The sequence below is a fragment of the Hemitrygon akajei genome, chromosome 22 (genome assembly GCF_048418815.1).
Source record: "Hemitrygon akajei chromosome 22, sHemAka1.3, whole genome shotgun sequence".
NCBI classification, from domain to species: Eukaryota; Metazoa; Chordata; class Chondrichthyes; order Myliobatiformes; family Dasyatidae; genus Hemitrygon; species Hemitrygon akajei.
In genome coordinates, this window is record NC_133145.1 from 35,820,808 (window position 1) to 35,843,477 (window position 22,670).

Sequence of the window (22,670 nt, forward strand, 5' to 3'; positions counted from 1 at the left end):
TTAAATTAGCCTTCTGTAGGTCGTCCCTGGAATTCATGTATATTTCTGAATCACTGGTCTTGAATGCCACAGATCTTGTCCTCAGTAAACTATGAATCTCTTGGTTCTTCCACAGCTTTCAGTTCAGGTATGATCTGATATGTTTTTGATGCACCATCAATAACTCTGAGACGTGGGTTAAGGTAGGCTTTTATTGGCTGGAAGAAAGCACAAGCAGCAAGTGACCATCACACAACATCCTGGAGACTGAGGAAGGGTCTGTGGCTCCAATCGCCTTTATACTGAGGTCTGTGGGAGGAGCCACAGGAGCAGTCAGCAGGGAGGGGCGTGTCCAGACAGGTAGTTCACCACAGTTTTCAAAGGCTCACACTCATCCATGCAGGTCGTGATAAAGTCAGTGGCATTCAGACTCAAAGATAAATCCCTGAATATTGCCCAGTCCACCAACTCAAAGATGTCCAATGCAGACGTAACAGTGTAAGCTGTTGAGCACGATGGTTCATTTACTGACTATTATAGCACTGAATATACTCTCTCCTGAATCACTGGGCCTAGACAAGATAAGAGCTTGGCCTGGGGTATACAAAAGTTTTCTGGCAGCTGAAGCTATAAAATAATGGAGAAGTGTTTATTTAGACAAGGACCTTAGGTTAGCCCACATAGATTTTTCTGTGTTAGTTTTGAAAACTGATGCAAGCTGTATTTCCTATCTGAATTATTTTAGGTTTTTCTGATAAGTATACAACTTTTTGTCTGGGAAAATGTATTAAAGCAACATACAGGACATTAAACATAAAGGCTATTTAATATCCTGTAGAGGTTGTCATTGGCAACCTTTTTAATTAAATCATCCCAGCTAGTGTCATCAGGTTCATTTTAAATATTTCCTCTATTAATGTTTTGACATGAAGTTGTGTCAATTATAATTACAGCATAAAAAATTATGTCTTCTGCATTTAGATGGCACAAGTTGGATCTCAAATTACATGCCATATTTAGATTCATACTTTACTTACAGGTTCACCATTTGGATAACATTTCTGGCAATGCTGCAGCACTCAGACATTTATCCTTTGATGGTGATAAATTCCACCTTGTCTGGAAATCTGTTTAGCCAAAGAAGAAACAATCATGAAATCAAAACTCTATGACCTTATAAGATTATTAGGTAAATAAAGGCAAAGGCTTTTTTTTTGCCAATAGCATAGTGGTAAGCAGTTTTAATCAAGAAGTAGTGAGCTATCTACTTAAACAACTAGAATGACAATGTTGATTTTTATGTCATAAGTTTCATGACTTGGATAAATGATGAAAAATTGACTACCTGTTGAACTAGGAGGTAAACTTAGGACTGGTTGTGCCCCATATCATAAATACTGTTGCACTTCTTTTGTTTTTGGTAACTAAGGCTCAGAAACTATTTGTGATATATTTAGTTAGGTTGCTGTACTACATCCTGTGGGTGTACTTTATATGGTGCAAAGTGATTGTAAGGTCCTGCAGTGATGCAATTTGAGCCATTGCTTTTATTCTGAGTTTTATCAAATTCTGGATGTGCGGTTGTACTATTTCCAGCAAGCTTTTAACATCACATCACTCTACGAACTTGAACCTTTGGCCAAAGTGACTCACAAGACCACAGAATGAACCATTCTAAGCAGAGTACTTGGCTCTTGCAAGTATTTATGTCCAACTAATCAGTGTTAATGGGACTGATCGACTAACCATGTAACCATAGAACAATTACAGCACGGAAACAGGCCATCTCAGCCCTTCTAGTTCATGCTAAACGCTTACTCTCACCTAATCCCACCTACCTGCACTCAGCCCATAACCTTCCATTCCTTTCCTGTCCGTATACCTATCCAATTTTTTTTTAAATGACAAAATCGAACCTGCCTCTACCACTTCTACTGGAAGCTCGTTCTACACAGCTACCACTCTCTGAGTAAAGAAGTTCCCCCTCATGTTACCCCTAAACTTTTGTCCCTTAAATCTCAACTCATGTCCCCTTGTTTAAATCTCCTCTACTCTCAATGGAAAAAGCCTATCCACATCAACTCTAATCCCCCTCATCATTTTAAATATCAAGTCCCCCCCTCAACCTTCTACACTCCAAAGAATAAAGACCTAACTTGTTCAACTTCTCTCTGTAACTTAGGTGCTGAAACCCAGGTAACATTCTAGTAAATCTCCTCTGTACTCTCTCTAATTTGTTGACATCTTTTCTATAATTCGGTGACCAGAACTGTACACAATACTCCAAATTTGGTCTCACCAATGCCTTGTACAATTTTAACATTACATCCCAACTCCTATATTCAATGCTCTTATTTATAAAGGCCAGCATACCAAAAGCTTTCTTCACCACCCTATCCACATGAGATTCCACCTTCAGGGAACTATGCACCATTATTCCTAGATCACTCTGTTCTACTGCATTCTTCAATGTCCTACCATTTACCATGTACGTCCTATTTTGATTATTCTTACCAAAATGTAGCACCTCACACTTAACAGCATTAAGTTTCTGGTTAGTGGTAATCTCAGAATCCTGATGTGGGAATAAAGAAAAAATGTAAAGTTACTATGCTATTTACTTACGTATATAATTTGGGGGCTGCATTATCTCTGTATAGATGCATTCAGTGGCCATTTTATCAGCTACACCTGTACGCCTGGTCGTTAATGCAAATATCTAATCAGCCATCCTAAAGCAGCAACTCAGTGCATAAAAGCACACAAGTATGGTCAAGAGGTTCAGTTGCTGGTCAGGCCAAAATCAGAATGGGGAAGAAACATGACTTTGACCGTGGAATGATCGTTGGTGTTCGATAGAGTAATATGAGTATCTTAGAAACTACTAACCTCCTAGGGTTTCCTCTAGAGAGTTTACAGAGAAATGGTGCAAAAAAAAAAGCAAAGGGAAAAACATCCAGTGAGCAGCAGTTCTGTAGGAAAGTAAAACCTTGTTGACGGGAGAGGTCAGAGGAGAATGGCCAGACTGGTTCCAGCTGACGGGAAGGTGACAGTAAATCAAATAGCCAGGTGCTACAACAGCAACATGCAGAAGAGCATCACTGAATGCACATCCTGTTGCATCTTGAAGTGAATGTGCTACCGCAGTGGAAGGCCACAAACATGTACTCAGTGGCCACTTCCTCAGGTTCCCTAATATAATGCCTACTGAGCATAGATTGACTGCTGTGAAGCAAATTCTTGTGTCCTTTAAGATGGCTTATGTAATTTCCATGGGTAAACGCGATGAGTTAATTCAGAATTTTAGTCCTCCTTGAGTGTGGTGTACATAAAACTATATTAATGAAAGATCTGGTGTGATTAACTTGTAGTTGTTAACTTTGTGCATTATGAGTAGATCCAAGAACTACATTCGGAAGATAATAATATTGCTTATTTTATTGAACAGTGATGCAACATCATGTCCAAGATGTGTCAAAATCTCTGCAAGATGTTGTGGTGCCTTAAAATAGCCTAAAATCAAATCCAAGTGGTTTTGCAAACTAATAAACATATCCTACACTGTGAGAATGAAGAAATGACAACAGCAGTGAGTGTACTATGCACACGCCAGCTGCAATGGCTTACTTTTAGCAGGGGTGCTCTGTGTGATGCCTAAAGACATAATCTTTCAGACTGCATTTGAGAAGATGGTGCAAGTACTGAGGGCAATTAATTGAAAATGTTGTCAACCTGTGGAAAATCTTCTGAGATGCCATATACCCATACTAAGTAAGTAAGCAAATGCGTGAATGTTGCCTCCCACTTGTATTAACAGAAGTTAAAAGAAAGTCTTTGGTTTTGATATTGAGATGAAAATGAGCTAAATTGCAAAATTTTATTGTAAATTTCAATTGATTTCTGAAGCTCAAAGGTATGACATTTTGATCAGTTCAGTTGTAAATATGACAACTAAATATGACAGTTTTAAATTTAGTTGTAAAAGACAGTTGAGAGTAGATATAGGACCAATAGAAAATGACACTGGAGATATTGTAATGAGAGACGCAGAGATGGCAGAGGAACTGAATGTGTATTTTGCATCAGTCTTCACAATGGAAGACATCTGCAGTATACCGGGTATTCAAGAGTGTCAAGGAAGTGAAGTATGTGCAGTGAAAATTATGACTGAGAAGGTGTTCAGGAATCTTAATGGACTGAGGGTGGATAAATCTCCTGGACCTAAAGGAATGTGTGCTTGGGTTCTGAAGGAAGTAGCTAGAGTGACTGCGGTGACAATATCAATGATCTTTGAAGAACCAATAGATTCTGGCATTGTACCAGATGACTAGAAAATTGCAAATGCTACTCTGCTATTTAGGAAGGGTGGGAGGCAGCAGAAAGGAAACTATAGACCTGATAGCCTGACATCAGTGGTTGGGAAGTTGTTTGAATCGATTGTTAGGGATGAGATTGTGGAGTACCTGGAGGCACATGACAAGATAGGCCAAAGCCAGCATGGTTTCCTGAAAGGAAAATCCTGCCTGACTAACCTACTGCAATTTTTTTGAGGAAATTACAAGTGGGATAGACAAAGGAAATGCAGTGGACGTGGTGTACTTTGATTTTCAGAAGGCCTTTGATGAGGTGCCACACATGAGGTTGTTTAGCAAGATAAGAGCCCGTGGAATTACAAGGAAGTTGCTAGTATAGGTGAAGCATTGGCCGATCGGCAGAAAACAGAGAGTGGGAATATAGGGATCCTATCCTGCTTAGCTGCTAGTTACCAGTGGAGTTCCACAGAGGTCAGTGTTGGGACTGCTGCTTTTTACGATGTATGTCAATGATTTGGACTATGGGATTAATGTATTTGTGGCTAAATTTGCTGAAGATACAAAGATAGGTGGAGGAGCGGGTAGTGTTGAGGAAACAGAGAGCCTGCAGAGAGACTTAGATAGTTTAGGGGAAAGGGCAAAGAAGTGACGAATGAAATACAATGTTGGAAAGTATACGGTTAAGCACTTTGGTGGAAGAAATAAATGGGCAGACTATTATTTAGATGGGGAGAGAATTCCAAATGCAGAGATGCAAGGGGACTTGGGAGTCCTTGTGCAGGGTACCCTAAAGGTTAATCTCTAGGTTGAGTTGGTAGTGAAGAAGGTGAATGCAATGTTGGCATTCAATTCCAGAGGTATAGCATATAAGAGCAGGGATGTGATGTTGAGGCTCTATAAGGCACTCGTGAGACCACACTTGGAGTATTGTGTGCAGTTTTGGACTCCTTATTTTAGAAAGGATATACTGACATTGGAGAGGGTTCAGAGAAGATTCATGAGAATGATTCCAAGAATGAAAGGGTTACCGTATGAGGACGGTTTGGCAGCTCTTGGGCTGTTTTCCCTGGAGTTCAGGAGAAAGAGGGGGGAATCTCATAGAAACATTCTGAATATTAAAAGGCCTGAACACATTAGATATGGCAAAGTTATTTCCCATGGTAGGGGAGTCTAGGACAAGAGAGCATGACTTCAGGATTGAAGGATATCCATTTAAAGCTAGAGGGGGGTAAATCTGTGGAATTTGTTGCCATGAGTATTTGCGGAGGCCAAGTCATTGGATGTATTTAAGGCAGAGATTAGCCAGAGCATCAAAGGGTACGGGGAGAAGGCAGAAGAGTGGGGAGGACAGGAAGAATTAGATCAGCCCATGATTGAATGGTGGCGCAGACTTGATGGGCCGAATGGCCTACTTCTGCTTCTATATCTTATGGTCTTATGATTATGAAGGTATGCTAGGTTGTATAAGAGATACTTTACCACACTGCACAATTAAGTAAGTTTTTCCAAAAAGGAATCAACATTCTTAATGCCTGGCGTTTATATTCATTACAACTCTTCTTCCTAATTTTCTTCTGTAAAGCAATGTATAAATAGATCAATAAGATTCTTTTAATAATGATATCATTAACCTAAAATTAAGTTGCAAAAGAAAAACTGATTCATGCACCTCCTAGTTAGACTTGGATTGCTAAAAATGGTTGAAGAAAATCCAAATGCAAGAGGATTTGACAAGAGTAAAACTATTTTGCCACAATTGTTGCGGGTGCTGCTAATTCAGCGCCTGGAATATTTTACATAAGCTTAGCCTCCCTGCTCAATTCAAGGCAGAGATCAAAACCAGACATTATAGCATTAAGAGAAATTTGGATATTGGTTTTGAATAGGGAAGAGGCACTGAGCCAAGTGATTATCCAAGCACAAACATATGCCTATTCCTGCTCTGATTTATATCTACCTCACTTTTTTAAAAATACTGTATTTCTGTTTTTTGCATAATTTTTAATCTATTCAATATGTATATGTATGCATACTGTAATTGGTTTAGTTATTTATTATTATTATTTTGTTTTTTTTTCTTCTGTGTTATGTATTGCATTGTACAAATTTCAAGTCACATGCCAGTGATAATAAACCTGATTCTGATTCTGTGTTAAAACTGGTGTGTAGTCTTTATACTGGATACTAACACATCAGAAATACTTGTCAAAGGTACTGAAAGCTCAGTTCACTTGTACTTCTGATTTTTTTATATATAATTCTCTTCACATGGTTATTCCTCTGCATGGAAGTAAAAGGAGGTGTAACACTTGTGTAGTGTTTGTCTTATCTCGTGTAAATGGTCACCACACTCTTTATGAGAAAATCAAATTTCATAGTACTACACCAGGTGCTAGTGGGCCATCAGAAGCTCTAAGTATCAGAAGGAGGCAGTGAATAGAAAATACACACATCTGGAGGTGAGTTTGATTGTAAAACTAACAATAAACACAAAATATTTATATGAGCAAAAACAATGAAAATTCCAACATTTTGTCTTAGGTTCCAAATCTCAGATATCAAGTGAAATCCAAATTCCTTTTTGGTTAGAATCAGTGAGATTCATGATTAGACTAACCTTTATTACTCCAATTTCTCTAACTAATTAGATCTAGTGTTATTCCCTATTTAAAGGCTTTCCTTTTATTTATCCCTAGTTAGTTAGAAAACTAATTGAATTCCTTTTCTTAAGTATTATGGTTAACGGCAGTTTCAGTTTCAGGTCAGTGCGTCTACAAATTCTAATTCAGCACCCCCAAAATTATACATTAACAGCTTAACGCCTTTCAAGACAAACCTCCAAGATCACAACTTTTAAACAAAGTAAATCTCATTCAGTAATTTATCAAAGTCTTTACAAAAATAATTAGTTCTTCCAGAAAATCAAATTCAGATCCTTCAAATGAGAAATAAATTTGTATAAAATTGTATGAGAAATAAATAACAGTATTAACTCCTCTATGTTTTGAAGCATTTTGTTCCCACACTGATTCTTCAATCTTGGGTGGCTCAGCATCTTGTTTCTTGGTTCATTGGATGAAATAAATCAATATCGCATTGTCATTTCCAGACGTTTCTCAGATTCAACACTGCTGAACATATTTCACATACAAATTATACACTCGGAACAGTAAAGGTGTTTTAACTAGCCAAATCCCTTGGTATGATTTAACAGAACTAACTCCAGATTATATGGCAGTGTTCTTGGACACAAGTATCAGCCAATATCATCTCACTTTAGCTGATGCTTCTTATAGCCCAGCTTCAATAAATCTTTTATCAATATCTTCTCTCCCCCAGGGGTTTCACCCTGTGGATTTTCAGTAAGTAGGGTAGAGATTCAAGCTACTAGTTCCACTTCTAACAGTTTTTATCTTTAGTTAGTATCTTTAGTTTGCTGCATTTTTGTCGCATGCCTCGTCGGCCACACCTCATTCTTGTATAGATGTTTTCCAAAGTTCCCTTTTTTAATTTGCTAACCCTCATTTTCATTCCTTCACAGGTAGAGCTTTCTAACATTATATCTTTGGGGTCAATTAACCTGGGCTACACCCTCCCCCTTTTAATTTATGCAAGACCCCTTGCATATGGCTACAAGTTACATTGCAATGGGTTTGTGTGAAATCTGGAAGAGACTCTTCATTACATAAACTCAGACCTTGATAAAGGGACTGAAGTACTGTGACTAAAGGATTTTGTGGTTCAGGATATGTTAGGGTTCTAAGATTTTCTCTGTGTCTAGAAGACCTGCTGAATTCAGGCTCTTCTTTACGAGAATTCTCAGTTATCCTGTCTTTTCTAGTCAACACTTCATCGCCTGTCATTTTTTTCCTCGTCTAATCTCAGACTCATCTGGGATTGAGAACATTTCCAGACCTGCCATCAGGTAGGATACACTGATTTTTGCATTTCCTCATTTGTTGTTTCTTCCACAGGGTTTTCTTCAAGACTAACAGGTAAGTTATTTTAGCAGTGGGTTCCTCTACATCAGATTAGTAACTTGCATTTCTTTGGAGTTCCAGCTCTGGGTCTAGAGCAGGAGTGGTTGTAAGTGGCTGATTTAGGCTTGGATTGGATCCCACAATTCTTTTGTGTAACTGTTCATTGGTTTCTTGATGCCTAGAAGGTTCATCTACAATGTCAAGTCTTGGTCTGAGGTAATAATTCTCATCCTTTTTAGAGGCAATTGGACTTCCTTCCTCTCCAACTGACTGTTCCTTCTTTATACTCTTGTGAGCTCTGCACTTGTGAATAGGGACTGGAGAAAGTTGTTCATCATCTTCAGAAGGAAGAAATCCTCAAGGGAGCAATAGATCCCTATGTAATGTTGATATGGACCCCCAGACTGGAATTCAGGACGTCCTTGTAAACAGGCAGATCACCAGCTTGTCTCACCACTACAAAGACTATTTCTTCCCATTTCTCAGCAAATTGGTTTGAACTTGTAGGCACACAAGTTACTCACACTCGGTCTCCTTTCAACTCTGAAGCTGTCACGTGTTTGTTTCTGTGAGTTCCCCATTGCTATCTCGAAGCTTTCTTCAAGATCAGATTTTAAATTTTGTACGTACTGACAGTGTGATATACTATGTTTGTCTTTCAGGGGTAGTTCTAAAGCTAAGTCAACTAGGCGTCTGGTTTGTCATCTGAACTTCAATTCATATGGACTGAAACCAGTTGTCTCATTCCTAGTACAACTATAAGCATAGACTAGGGGTTTTGCGAATTCTCGCCAGTGACTTTTATCTTTCGTCTCCAGGGCTCCTAGCATATTTAACAGGGTCCCGTTGAACCTCTCAACAGGGTTTCCTTCGGGATGATGGGGTGTAGTTCTGACTTTTTGAATTCCAGCTATCTCACACATTTCTTTAATCAAGTGAGATTTGAAGTTGGGCCCTCTATGGCTGTATTGTCTCGTCCATACTGCACCAACTGCCGTTACTGGGCTATAAACGTGCAAAAGCAGTGTGTGGTTAAGTGCTTTGCTCAAGGTCACACAGCTTTCTCGGGTAAAGTCTTTCTTCTTGTGCATCGACCGCATGTTTTAATCTTGTGCTACACATCTGCAGCCATTTTGGGCCAATAGAATCGGCTTCTGATTAAATCCAGGGTTTGATCCATACCCTTGTGACCAAAGTCGTCGTGAAGATTCTTAAGTACATCAGATTGAAACTTCTCAGGCAAAACAAGCTGGTAAGTTGTTTTATCTCCAGTTTTCCTGCAGAGAATTCTATCTTTTAGCTCTAGACAATCCCATTCTCTGAGAAGGTAGAGTAGAGTAGGCGGGATTGTGTTTCTCACTGAAGGGGATGTGCTTGATGACTTCCCTCATACAAGGATCAGCTAGCTGGGAGTGTATGATCTCAGCATCAGAGAGATGAGAAATGACTGGTAACCCCTGACACTGATAGTCTTGTGCGTAACTGTCAGGTTTAGCTGTTGACTGCATTGTTAAGGATCCAACAAATGCATGGCAACATCTGTGGCAGGTTCTGTCTGTTGGATAAGATGACCCTCATGTAGCCTGCACAACGCCAGTGCTAACTTCACCTGCATCACCCAAGTTCATCAGATGACTTTTAGTAAACTTCAAGATGCACTCCTGCGATTTCTGGGATGTGAGATCATCTGATAGTCTTCCATGTGGTTGTCAGGACAATTTGTCAGCATCATTGTTCGGCTTCCTGGACCTATATTGCAGCTTAAAGTTATAGGTTGTCAGAGCAGCTAGCCATCTGCAACTGGTTGCATCCAGTCTAGCAGAGGAAGGCACTTAAGTTAGGAAGTTAGTGTCTGTTACTAAAGTAAATGAATTACCATAAAGATAATCATGAAATTTTCACCGCCCATTTTAGGGCTAGGAACCCTAGTTTATGGACGGGATATCTTGATTCGCTGTGGGAGAGTCCCCTACTGGCACAGGCAATGACCCTAAAGTGCCTGTCCTCTTCTTGGTCTAGGAAAGCCCCCAAACCAGTAGTGCTGGCGTCTATGTGAAATGTACACCAGCTGAGGGTTAGCAAACAGCAACACTGGAGCAGATGTAAGTTCCTTTATGATTAGGTCGAATGCTTCTTGACATGCAGTTGTCCACCTGTCTCCAAATGGGTCTTTCAGATTATGATACTGTCTGTCGTTCTTCACTTGGAGTTCTTTCTGGTACCCTGATGTTAAATCATTGAATGGCTAAACTTTTTGAGAAAATTCCTGCATGAATTGCAATAATATCTGATGAATCCAAGGAAGGACATCAATTCCTTCAGATTACTGTGAATTGGCCAGGTTTTGACTGTGGCTATCTTGTCAAAGTCAGTTTGAACTCTTTGATGGGACATGATCTATCCGAGGTATTTGACTGAGGTCTGTGCAAAAACACACTTCTCCGGAGGTAGCTTAAGACAGTACACTGAGTCAATTTAGGACTCTTGTAAGTCTATCCTCATGCTCGTCCAAATCTTTAGAGAGCACAATGATGTTGTCAATGAATACAAGAACTTCCCTCAGGTTCATATCAGCCATGCATTTCCCCATGAGTCACTGAAGTTCCCCATGGCATCCCACTGAACTCGTGGAATCCAAGAGAGGACATAAAGGCAGTTTTAGGCTTGCCAGCTTCTTCAAATTCTATCTGATAATAACCAGGTTTTAGGCCAAGAACTGAAAACCATTTGGAACCAGTCAAAGCCATATAAGTATCTTTGACCTACGGGAGTTCATTGGCATCTTTAATTGTCTGTTGGTTTAACTTCAAATAATCAAACCGACATTCCCATTCTTTTTATCTCAACACACCAATTGGAGAAGAAAAAGGAAAATCAGACTCTCTGATCACTCCTGCGTTTAGCAGCTCTTGGAGAAGCTTTTGAAAATGTTCTCTCTCCTTTGGCTGTATTGGTTGAGGTTCGAGTTTGAACGGTGTTTCTCAATAAGGTTGATTCAATGCTTCACTTTGTTAGTACATCTGAAATCTAACTGCTGATGGGAGAAACCACCAGGGGTGCTTGGTAATTTCTGGGCAAGTCTTCTCTTCCACTCAGCGTGGATAGGATGAATCACCGAAGTTAAACTCTGGGCTTGACACTTCAGTGGATTCCGACTCACTGGAAATTTTAATCTGCAGTTCTTTCAGAAGTATAGCTTGTACTATAGTTCAGCTGTAATGCACTTGGGAGGAATTGTGACAGCATGTGCTGTTATATAGGAGATTAGTACTGTTGAGTGACAATGTGGCTTGTTTTCTAAAGAAACCAGGCAAGTTTTTACTAACAACACACACAAAATGCTGGTGGAACACAGCAGGCTAGGCAGCATCTATAAGGAGAAGCACTGTCGACGTTTCGGGCCGAGACCCTTCGTCAGGACTAACTGAAAGGAGAGATACTAAGAGATTTGAAAGTAGTGGGGGGAGGGGGAAATGCAAAATGATAGGAGAAGACTGGAGGGGGTGGGATGAAGCTAAGAGCTGGAAAGGTGATTGGCAAAAGTGATACAGAGCTGGAGAAGATAGATAGATAGATAGATAGATACTTTATTCATCCCCATGGGGAAATTCAACTTTTTTCCAATGTCCCATACACTTGTTGTAGCAAAACTAATTACATACAATACTTAACTCAGTAAAAAAAAATATGATATGCATCTAAATCACTATCTCAAAAAGCATTAATAATAGCTTTTAAAAAGTTCTAAGTCCTGGCGGTAGAATTGTAAAGCCCAATGGCATTGGGGAGTATTGACCTCTTCATCCTGTCTGAGGATGATGGAAAGGGAAAGGATCATGGGACGGGAGGCCCCGGGAGAAAGAAAGTGGGTGGGAAGCACCAGAGGGAGATGGAGAACAGGCAGAGTGATGGGCAGAGAGAGAGAAAAAAAACAACTAAATATGTCAGGGATGGGGTAAGAAGGGGAGGAGGGGCATTAACGGAAATTAGAGAAGTCAATGTTCATGCCATCAGGTTGGAGGCTACCCAGCCCATATATAAGGTGTTGTTCCTCCAACCTGAGTTTGGATTCATTTTGACAGTAGAGGAGGCCATGGATAGACATATCAGAATGGGAATGGGACGTGGAATTAAAATGTGTGGCCACTGGGAGTTCCTGCTTTCTCTGGCGGACCGAGCGTAGGTGTTCAGCGAAACGGTCTCCCAGTCTGCGTCAGGTCTCACCAATATATAACAGGCCACACTGGGAGCACCGGATGCAGTATACCACACCAGCCGACTCACAGGTGAAGTGTCGCCTCACCTGGAAGGACTGTCTGGGGCCCTGAATGGTGGTGAGGGAGGAAGTGTAAGGGTTTACTACAAGTCCCCTAGGCAAGGGAGAAGAAAATGGATGCTGCATGATAGCCCATTTGTCAGGATGTGGTGTTCTATCTGTGACTGACCCACACAAGACTAGAATTTTTCTAGGGCCCTTGCTGGATACCCTCACCAGCCCAGCATTTCCCTCTGCAGTCTGTCTTTGTTGCACCTGTAAAACTTCCAGGACTTCCTCGGAACCAAACTTGGGAGAGAAGTTCTAGCTACTTTGCAGTTTGGTGTAGTCCTTATACAGCTCATCAAGGGTACTCATGTCAACTAACACTACAGGTTGTGAACCTAGAGACATCTGGAACAATCAATGCCAGGGAGGGCACTTTCACATCCATTCCTATAAAGTCTTTTGGGGATGTAATATTGACTTCTGCATATCCCAGGAGGAATGGGACAACTTATCCATTAACAACCTCAACTTCCAACAAGTTGGTGAGAGAATGAACCTGTGGTTCTGACAGGTTGTGATCATAATAGGATTTAGAGATGGTAGTATCCTGTGATCTTGTATCTAATAAACAATGGCATTCTCTACCGGCTAGGCTTATTTGAACAGTGTACATTTTTATCAACTAACCCCTTGCATAGGTTAACAGTCTGTCTTTTGGACTTTGTTTCACCAAGAAAGATCCTGAATGATTTTGGGACATGCTTTGCCAATATTTGTCCCACCACAGGAACCGCTTCTAGTTTAAACTGAGGCTTAGGAGTGCCATAATGTGACTCCCACTCACTCTGTCTCTTCTTGAGCTGTCTTCTCTTTTCTGCTGCCAGGGCAGGATTTGGTTCATTACAGCAAGAACAGCCTATGAGCCCATCTTCACAACATTTAAAACAGCACCAAGGTTATGGTTTGACACTTGGCTGCTGGTCAGTGGCTGTGGGTTCTTGTTTTCCTTTCGTGTCAGCCTTTCCTTTTAGTGGCTTATCACTTGCTGTCTTAGAGTTCACTCTTCCCTTCTGCTGTTTCGTAGCTTGTAGAGTAGCTAGTTGACTTTGAAGCTCAGCAATTTGTTTAGTCAGTAGAGAAGTAACTGGTTAGCTGTGCTACATCATCTTCTTTACAGATATCTGTGGTCTAAGACTGCATAACGCACGTTGTGTGACTGCTCTGGAAGCACGCTTGTCTTCGTTGGCGTGTAGAAATGTCAGTAGCTCAGTAAATGATGACGGGTTTTGGTTATTTCTGTTCAAACTGCAGCTCTAAGTTTGTGGAGCAGTCCCAGCATCCCCTACAAAACTGTTTTAAGAGGTGCTTTTTAGCCTCAGTTTCAGCAACTCTACCTTGCTTTACAGTCAACGTCAACACTACCCGTAACCATTATAGGGAGGTAGACGGTTTTTCACCCATCTTCTGTACCGTGTTCCTGAATTTGGTGAAAGATTCATCACCGTGTTCCATAGTGGTAAAAGCTGAATCTAGGAGACATATGCAAATAGCAGGTAAAGTTCCAGGGGTTGTTGACTTGATGATGTCAGAAGCTGGTGAAAGAATACTTCTGCAGTTTTTTCATGTTCTATAAAGATCAGACACATTTGGGTCTTGCAAGGACACGCCAAGTCTCATAATCCACCTCATTAGGTGGAGGAGGGGTTCTACCAGCAAATGTTCAGCGCCTTACCGCCGGGTTGCCATAAGCCATCATGTCATTATTGTGCACGATGTGCTCCACTATGACTCTTTGAATATCTGGGGGTTTAAGATCACTGGGAGAGAGGGATGGGTTCACTGGTAAATCTATTACAGGGACTGAGTTATTCTGCACAGCAGCTGGAACTGTTTCTAGCTGGTTAGTATCAGGGGAGTCTGCTCTGAAGTTAGCAGTTGTGGTCTTGTTATGTACATCTTCAGCAGTTTCAACAGTGACTGCTTCCCTACTCTCGAAAGTAAGGGTTTCACTGACCCGTGTTAACATCTCTCTCAGGATTTCATCATAATTTTTCCCACTGTGCCTCGCTGAGATTTTCAACTCACCAGTGTAAGCTGGAGTGGTGACTTTTCCAACTTTCTGAGAGTAAACACTAGATAAAGTAACTAGATGGCAGAAAAGCTTTTTGGTCATTGTTTGCCTTTTGAGTGTATGGTACGAGGCCTGGAGATCTTGCACCACAGAGCCAAAATTGTACTCTACTATGAGGGACTTGGGAGATTCTGCACTAGGGTCAGTTAGAGGAATAACTCTGGCAATTGAACCATATCCTTTTAGAATGTCTAGTATTTCCTCATCTTTTTTTTTCCTGTTATGCCACTGACTAAAACAACATTTGGGATTTTCACACCCTTTTCCTCTATGACATTCATTTTCTTTCACTGTAGGTTTTAATTGAACAAAAGTGAGTTTGAAAGATAAGATTTTTTTAGTGCTTTGTATATAAATCAGTATGTTAGTGTTTATCTAATAAATTGCCTGCTGGCTGGCTAACCAAGATTTATGTAATACTTGTGTAGTACTTGCCTTATCTCATGTACACTCTATGAGAAAATCAAGTTGCATAGTACTACACTGAGTGCTAGTGGGCCATTAGAAGCTCTAGGTATCAGAACGAGAACAGTGAATAGAAAACACAAACTTCTAGAGTTATGTTTGTTTATAAAAATAGCAATATATATATAAAATATTTACATGAGCAAAACAATTAAAATTCCAACATTTTGTTTTAGGTTCCAAATCTCAGATATTAAACGAAAATCAAATTCCTTTTAATTAGAATCAGTGAGATTCATTAGACTAGCCTTTATTACTCTGATTTCTCTAACTAATTAGATCTAGTGTTACGTACATAATGCTGGAAGAACTCAGCAGGTCAGGCAGCATCCGTGAGAAAAGAGTAGCCAACCCGAAACGTTGGCTACTCTTTTCTCACGGATGCTGCCTGACTTGCTGAGTTCCTCCAGCGTTGTATACGTATTCTTTGATCCACAGCATCTGCAGTTGCATTTTTGTGTTTAGATCTAGTGTTATTTCCTATTTAAAGGCTTTCAGACTAATCTTTCCTTTTTATTTATCCCTAGCTAGTTAGGAAACTAATTGAATTCCTATTCTTAAATATTAGTTTTAGTTTCAGGTCAGTATGCTACAACTTCAAATTCACACCCCTAAAATTATACATATGTAGCTTAACTCCTTTCACAGCAAATCTCCAACATCACAACTTTGAAACAAAGTAAATCTCATTCAGTAAGTTATCAAAGTCTTTGGAAAAATAATCAGCTCTTTCAAAAAATCAAATTCAGATCCTTCGAATGAGAAATAAACTTATGCACCCAACATCTTGAGGTATTTTGTTCCTGCGATGGTTCTTCAATCTTGGGTGGCTTGCCATTTTGTTTCTTGGTTCGTTGGATGAAATAGTGGGTCATCCACAGAAAGTCAATTCACAACACTTACACAAAAATACGTGACCTATATTCAACAGGATTAAAATCCGTAAATTCAAACACGCATTCTATTTTCTAATTCAATATAACTCAATGTCACATTATCATTTACAAACATTTCTCAGTTACAACACTACTGAATATATTTCACATATAAGTTATAGAACAGTAAAAGTGATTTAACTCACTAAATCCCTTGGTATGAGTTAACAGAACTAATTCTCATTTACATGGTAGGGATTTTGGACTACACTGTGCTGATATTGTCTCGCTATAGCTTTTGCTCGTTTTGGCTGTAGCCTCAATAAATCTTTTATCGATATTGTCTCCCTCCAAGGTTTTCACCCTGTGGATTTTCAGTAAGTAGGGTACTCATTCCACTTTTAACATCCTCTTTAGTCAGTTTCTATAACTTGCAGCATTTCTGTCGCTTTTCCACGCCTTGTTCTTGGATAGCTTTTTTTTCCAAGTTATTTTTTTTTTAATTCGGTAACCCTCATTTTCATCCCGCCACAGTGGAGTTTTCTAACATCCTTGGGTTCAATTAACCTGTGTAACAGAAGGCTGTTTTCTAAAATGACCAGTGCTGGGGCCAGCATAGAGTATTTTATTGTGGCACAAATTGCATTTATTATATGGTTGTCAGTGATGGAAGTCATGGTAGAAAGTTCAGCAAACAACTCAGGTATTGTTATTGCATGAGGACTTCGGAAATTCTAGCTCCTGGGGTTCTTTTCACTCTTGAGGTGGGCCTTTTAATGGAACCAGGAAGGCATTGCTCCCTAGTCAGCAGGTGGTAAAATGGGATCTTAGTCCCACTAGAGCTGAATGAAATCACCTCAAAAGATAAACTGAGTTGAACTCCCAAGCACTCACCCAGTTAAGAGGTAATGGTTGGGATGGGGTTCCACAGATGATTGGATTAACAAGAGTTTTGAAGATTTAATTCCAGTTCCAAAGAAGTGCTCCTGAGTCACAAGGAAATCCAGCCTTTTCCCTCTTGGAAAGATGTGGTCAGCAAAGACAATTCTACACACATTCAACTCCTACATTTTTCCTACATTTATTAATTTTGGTGGCCATTCAGTGCAGGTTTCTCCTTCTGTAGTAGAGAAATGGAAAAAAAGATACATATGCTTTATACATATATATACACACGTAGTTAGTCCATTTAGGAATGGAAACAGGGAGCACTTCTTTGCCAGAAGTGATGGTGAGTATCTCCAAACTTCCTTCTGGGTCAGATGAAACTTTCTAGATTGAGATTGATTTTTTTTTTCATTATTAGATAAGTGTATTGAATTGAATATGAGTAAGTGGAGTTGAAACAGACATCAGCTTCAATCTCATCCAAGAGTTAATTGCATTCTTCTCTGCTTATCTGCTTCCATTGACATCAGCAGATAAGCGATTTGGTTTTCCTTTAAATATTAGGAAAATCATTTTATTTGAAGCTGGAGCAAATACTTAAATATATTGCTATTTGTCTGTTATACATTTATTCTTAATAAAAGAAAATATCAATACCAGAATACTGGATTGGTAATTGCAAAATTGAAGCTGATGTTTCCATGTACCATTCATATTACAGCACTTAGTGTTTTCCTATTACTGTACATACCTAATCATGCCTCTCTTTGAGAAAGTGAAGCTCAAAGGTATAGTCTATGAAATTAATTGAACAATCTCATAAAGTTTCAGATTCATTTATTTATCACGTGTACATTGAAACATATAGTGAAATGTGTCATTTGCATTAACAACCAATGCAACCCAAGGAAGTGCTGGGGCAGCCCACAAATGCTGGCACAGATCTGGTGCCGGAGAGTTTTGTGGCTAATTTTCCAATGAGCCATGACTTAAAGGGTTTATTTTCTGAGGTTTGTTTTGATCAAAACTTTGCTAGTTTCTCAACAGTCATTTCCCAATCATTTTTCTTGCTTCATCATTTTTTGCATTTGCCTTGTTTTATGCAATTCAATGTGTTCTGCTGTAACTGCTGCCTGACTAGTCATCCAACACTTCGCAATGATGTGAGACCACTCATGGCTTGGCACATAGATAAAACATGTATGCCTTCAGTGTGACTGTGACTCTGGTGAACAGTGGATGGTTGTGCCCCAGTTCCCCAGCACTTTCCAGACCTCCATGGCAGCCATCATCCAGCTAATCTGCAACTGCCAAGACAATGGAGTCTTAATGTCCGACTTACTTTGTACACCACCTGCCAATGGCAATGACAATCCCACCACCCAGACGATGCTCTCTTCTCATTGCTCCCATCAGAGGGAAGGTACAGGGGCCTGAAGATACCCACTCAATGTTTTAGGAAAACCTTCTTTCCTTCGCCATCAGATTTCTGAACAGACAATGACCTCCTCACTATTTTAGCTCTTGTTTTGCACTACTTAATTAATTAATTTCTCCTTTTGAAATAACCACCATTCCCTTTGCCTAATTCTATGATACCCCCCATACTGGTAGTCCTCTAAGAAATTTCAGTTCTACATCTCATTGTGTTTGTGTTTTTCTCTTTAAATATATACTGTTAACCAGAACTAATCTTTCGGTAAACTACATTAAAAGTACAACTTGTAGTTTTCCAATCGCCCATTAAGTCAATGCTTCAGCCAGTGTGACAACAACTCCAGAAAGGAGGTTTCCTCATCTCGTGGCATATGCTCAACTTCATCATATTGCAGGAGGACAAATTAGACTCTGAAGTGCTCATCAAGTGTTACACTTCATTTTTCTTCTTCTTAGAATAATCAGCCTTTCATTATTTCTTCAGCTATTGTGGAATAATGTTCATCAGCAGGTAAAATGGAGGAAAAATTACTTAGATCTAAGTTTCTTATAATGGATCGTTCTACTATAACTCCTGGAGAGATTCGCAGATGGAGATAGGCCTCCTGAAAGAAGACCTCTACTGCAGAAAAAGGAGGCAAACAGAAGAAAACTGTAGGCAACTTCTTGGAATACTCTGTTGCATTGCAAATAAGATCTTTGTGTCAAAACAGGATTAATCAAGTTTATAGTATAGATTGTATTGTCACTGTTCCTGGTGACAACAAATTTGCTCTAATTAAATTTCATGGCTTTGCTAAAAATGACATTTTGACTGTTCCTTTATTTCAGTCAACACATGCTGCATTAGCTGAGACCAAATAGATGGTGCTCAGTGTTTCATAAGTTGCTTGTGGAGAATTTCAAACAGAAATGTTGGAAGTTGGGCCCAGACAAATTCCAGATGAGTGGCTTAAATTTGGTTTGGTAGCTTTATAAGGCAAAGACAAAATATGATGTAATTCTGCATCTATATAATCAAAGACAGGTAATCCAGACAGTGTAGAATTTTAAAATCAGATTAAACTCTTTTAAAATAAGAGGCAATATGCTACTTATTAATAACGATTCCCAAATTATCTGAAGGCAAGTACCACCAGGCTCAAGGACAGCTTCTACCCAGCTGTTATACGACGATTGAATAGTTCCCTAATGCAATATAATGGACTCGTTATGATCATGCATCTTAATTGTTTACCTGAACTGAACTTTCTCCATTATTGTACACTTTATTCTGCATTCTGGCGTTATTTTCCCTTGTTCTATCTAAATACACAGTGTAATGATTTGATCCGTATGAACAGTGCAATACAAGCTTTTTTACTGTATCTCAGTACATATGAGATTACTAAACCAATTCCAATTTCAAAATAATTGTTCTTGGAAAAAATCTGCTTTAAATCTATAAGACATAGGAGCTGAAATAGGATACTTGGCCCATCCATTCTGCACAATAATTCAATTATGGCGGCTTTTGATTCAAACATGTTTGCCCACCCTCTCTCTATGAATCATTCTTTGTCTTAAATGAGCCCATTGATTTGGCCACCACAGATCCATTGCCTTTTGGCTGAAGAAATTCCTCCTCATTTCAGTTTTAACAGGATAACTCTTTATTTAGACGGTGTGTCCTTAGATCCTAGGCTTTCCTACAAATTCGTAGGAAGATGGCGATGTGCATGGACGCAGCGGCCCCTCGGGGAGCGATAAGTGTATCTAGTGTTCGTTCTGTTTGTCCTAGACGCATAACATACAGTCGGAATATGCTCGTTAACATCAGGGCATACTATGTCGGAAAAACTGACGAGCTCTGGTGTGACATGGACAGTTTACACTGCTACGGACTACTATCCGCTACCAAGCCGGTTGCTTCCCGAGGGAGGAGGAAGCGAAAGCACTGTGAGAGAAGACAGAGGAGGGGTAAGAGGACCGGCATCCATGCTAGGCTAAAAGCTAACCCCAGCAGGCCAGCAGTACCATCCCTCCTGTTCTCAAATGTATGCTCCATCGACAACAAGCTGGATGAGATGCGTCTGCTGAGAGAAACACGCAAGGAATTTAAAGACTGCTGTGTGTATGTCTTAACGGAATCCTGGCTCCATGACAACATACCGGACACGGCGATACAGCTAGAGGGAATGACATCATTTCGTGCGGACAGAGAGGCAGCTAGCTCCGCTAAGAGCCAAGGAGGAGGTCTGTTTATTGGTGTGTGAACGCTATGGTAGCTGCTAAACACTGCTCACTGCTGGCTGAATTTCTCATTGTGAAATGCCGGCCGTTCTATCTGCCGAGGGAATTCGCCATTATGCTTGTGGCAGCTGTTTACGTAGCTCCCAGTGCCAATGCTGAGGCTAATGCTAACGAAGCACTGGGAGGCCTACGTGAAACCATCAGTGAGCTACTGACTACACATCCTGACAGCTTTGTGGTGATTGCTGGGGACTTTAACCACACCAGCTTACAGACTGTGTTCCCCAAATTCCTGCAATATGTGGATTTCAAAACCAGGGGAGACAACACTGGACTTGGTTTGTACCAACACCCCACAGGCATACAAAGCAGTCCCCCGCCCCCATCTTGGCCACTCTGACCACATATCTGTCATGTTAACACCAGCATATAAACTCTGTGTGAGAGCAAAGACAGATGAGGGTCTGGCCAAAAGGAGCAGCCTCAGCACTACAAGACTGTTTTCTGCACAGAGACGGGGACATATTCAAAACAGCAGCCTCCTATGATGACCATACAGACATTGAGGAGTATGTGGAGGCAGTAATCAGCTACATAGCCAAATGCATGGAGGATGTTACTGTGATGAAAACCTTCACCGCACGTGGTAATCAACAGCCATGGATGACAACAGAGGTGCGTTCGCTACTGAAGGCCCGTGACACAGCCTACAGATCGGGGGACAGGAGTACGCTTCGCTCAGCCAGGTCTGCGCTTTCACTAGGGATCAGGAAAGCGAAAAGGGCCTATGCGGGCAAAATACATGGTCACTTCTGTGACACAGGTGACACCAGACGGATGTGGCAGGGAATTAAAGCTCTGACAGACTACAAGATCAGGCAGAAAACTGATGACAGCAATGCCTCTTTTCCTAACAGGCTTAACAAATTCTTTGCACGCTTCGAATCATCAAACACTACAACAAATGGGAGAGCCAGTCCCTTCTTACCATCTGACCAGCCGGCTCCAATCATTGATTCAGAGCACACACGGAGGACCCTTGCCAGGGTTAACACACGAAAAGCGGGAGGTCCCGACAACATCCCTGGACGTGCACTCAAGGAATGTGCTGATGTATTAGCAGATGCCCTGACAGACATTTTCAACGTCTTCCTTAGTCAAGCCATTGTCCCCAGATGCTTCAAAACCTCCACAATCATCCCTGTAGCAAAGAAATCAGTTGTAGCCTGTCTGAATGATTACCGTCCCGTTGCCCTGATCCCCATAGTGATGAAATGTTTTGAACGGCTTGTCAAGCCTCATATCACAGCCAGCCTCCCCTCGTCGCTGGATCCTCTACAGTTTGCTTATCGTCCAAATCGCTCTACGGAGGATGCAATATCCACCACACTGCACACAGTTCGCTCTCACTTGGACAACAAAGACACTTATGCCAGAATCCTGTACATTGATTGATGCACCATCAATAACTCACGCTGAGACTTAGGAAGTGAGATATCGGCTTTTATTAACTGGAAGAACAAACAACACTACATCCTGGGAAAATGAGGGAGAGCAGCAGACCACAGTCGCCTTTATACAGGGGTCTGTGGGAGGAGCCACAGGAGCAGTCAGCAGGGTCTGTGGGAGGAGCCACAGGAGCAGTCAGACAGGTATAACTAGTTCACCACATTGATTTCAGTTCAGCGTTCAATACCATCATCCCGCAGAGACTAGTGGAGAAACTGTCGCTGCTTGGCCTTAACACTGCCATGTGTCACTGGATTCTGGATTTCTTGACAGAGAGACCACAGTCAGTCCGTGTTGGCAGTGATGCACCATCAATAACTCTCGGAGACGTGAGTCAAGGTAGGCTTTTATTGGCTGGAAGAAAGCACCGTCAGCAGCAAGTGACCACCACACAACATCCTGGAGACTGAGGGAGAAGCAGTGCCTCCAATCACCTTTATACAGGGGTCTGTGGGAGGAGCCACAGGAGCAGTCAGCAGGGGAGGACGTGTCCAGACAGGTATATGTAGTTCACCACAGGCAGGAACATCTCTGACTCCATCACACTGAGCACTGGATCCCCACAAGGCTGTGTGCTTAGCCCATTGCTGTTTACAA

At 40.8% G+C, this 22,670-nt stretch overlaps 1 protein-coding gene across 5 annotated transcripts in view; it reads left to right on the plus strand.

Moving 5' to 3' along the window:
• LOC140714630 (septin-9-like) overlaps positions 1 to 22,670 on the plus strand; it is a 307,344-nt gene that overhangs the window by 137,648 nt on the left and 147,026 nt on the right. The gene's annotated exons all lie outside the window — the stretch shown is intronic.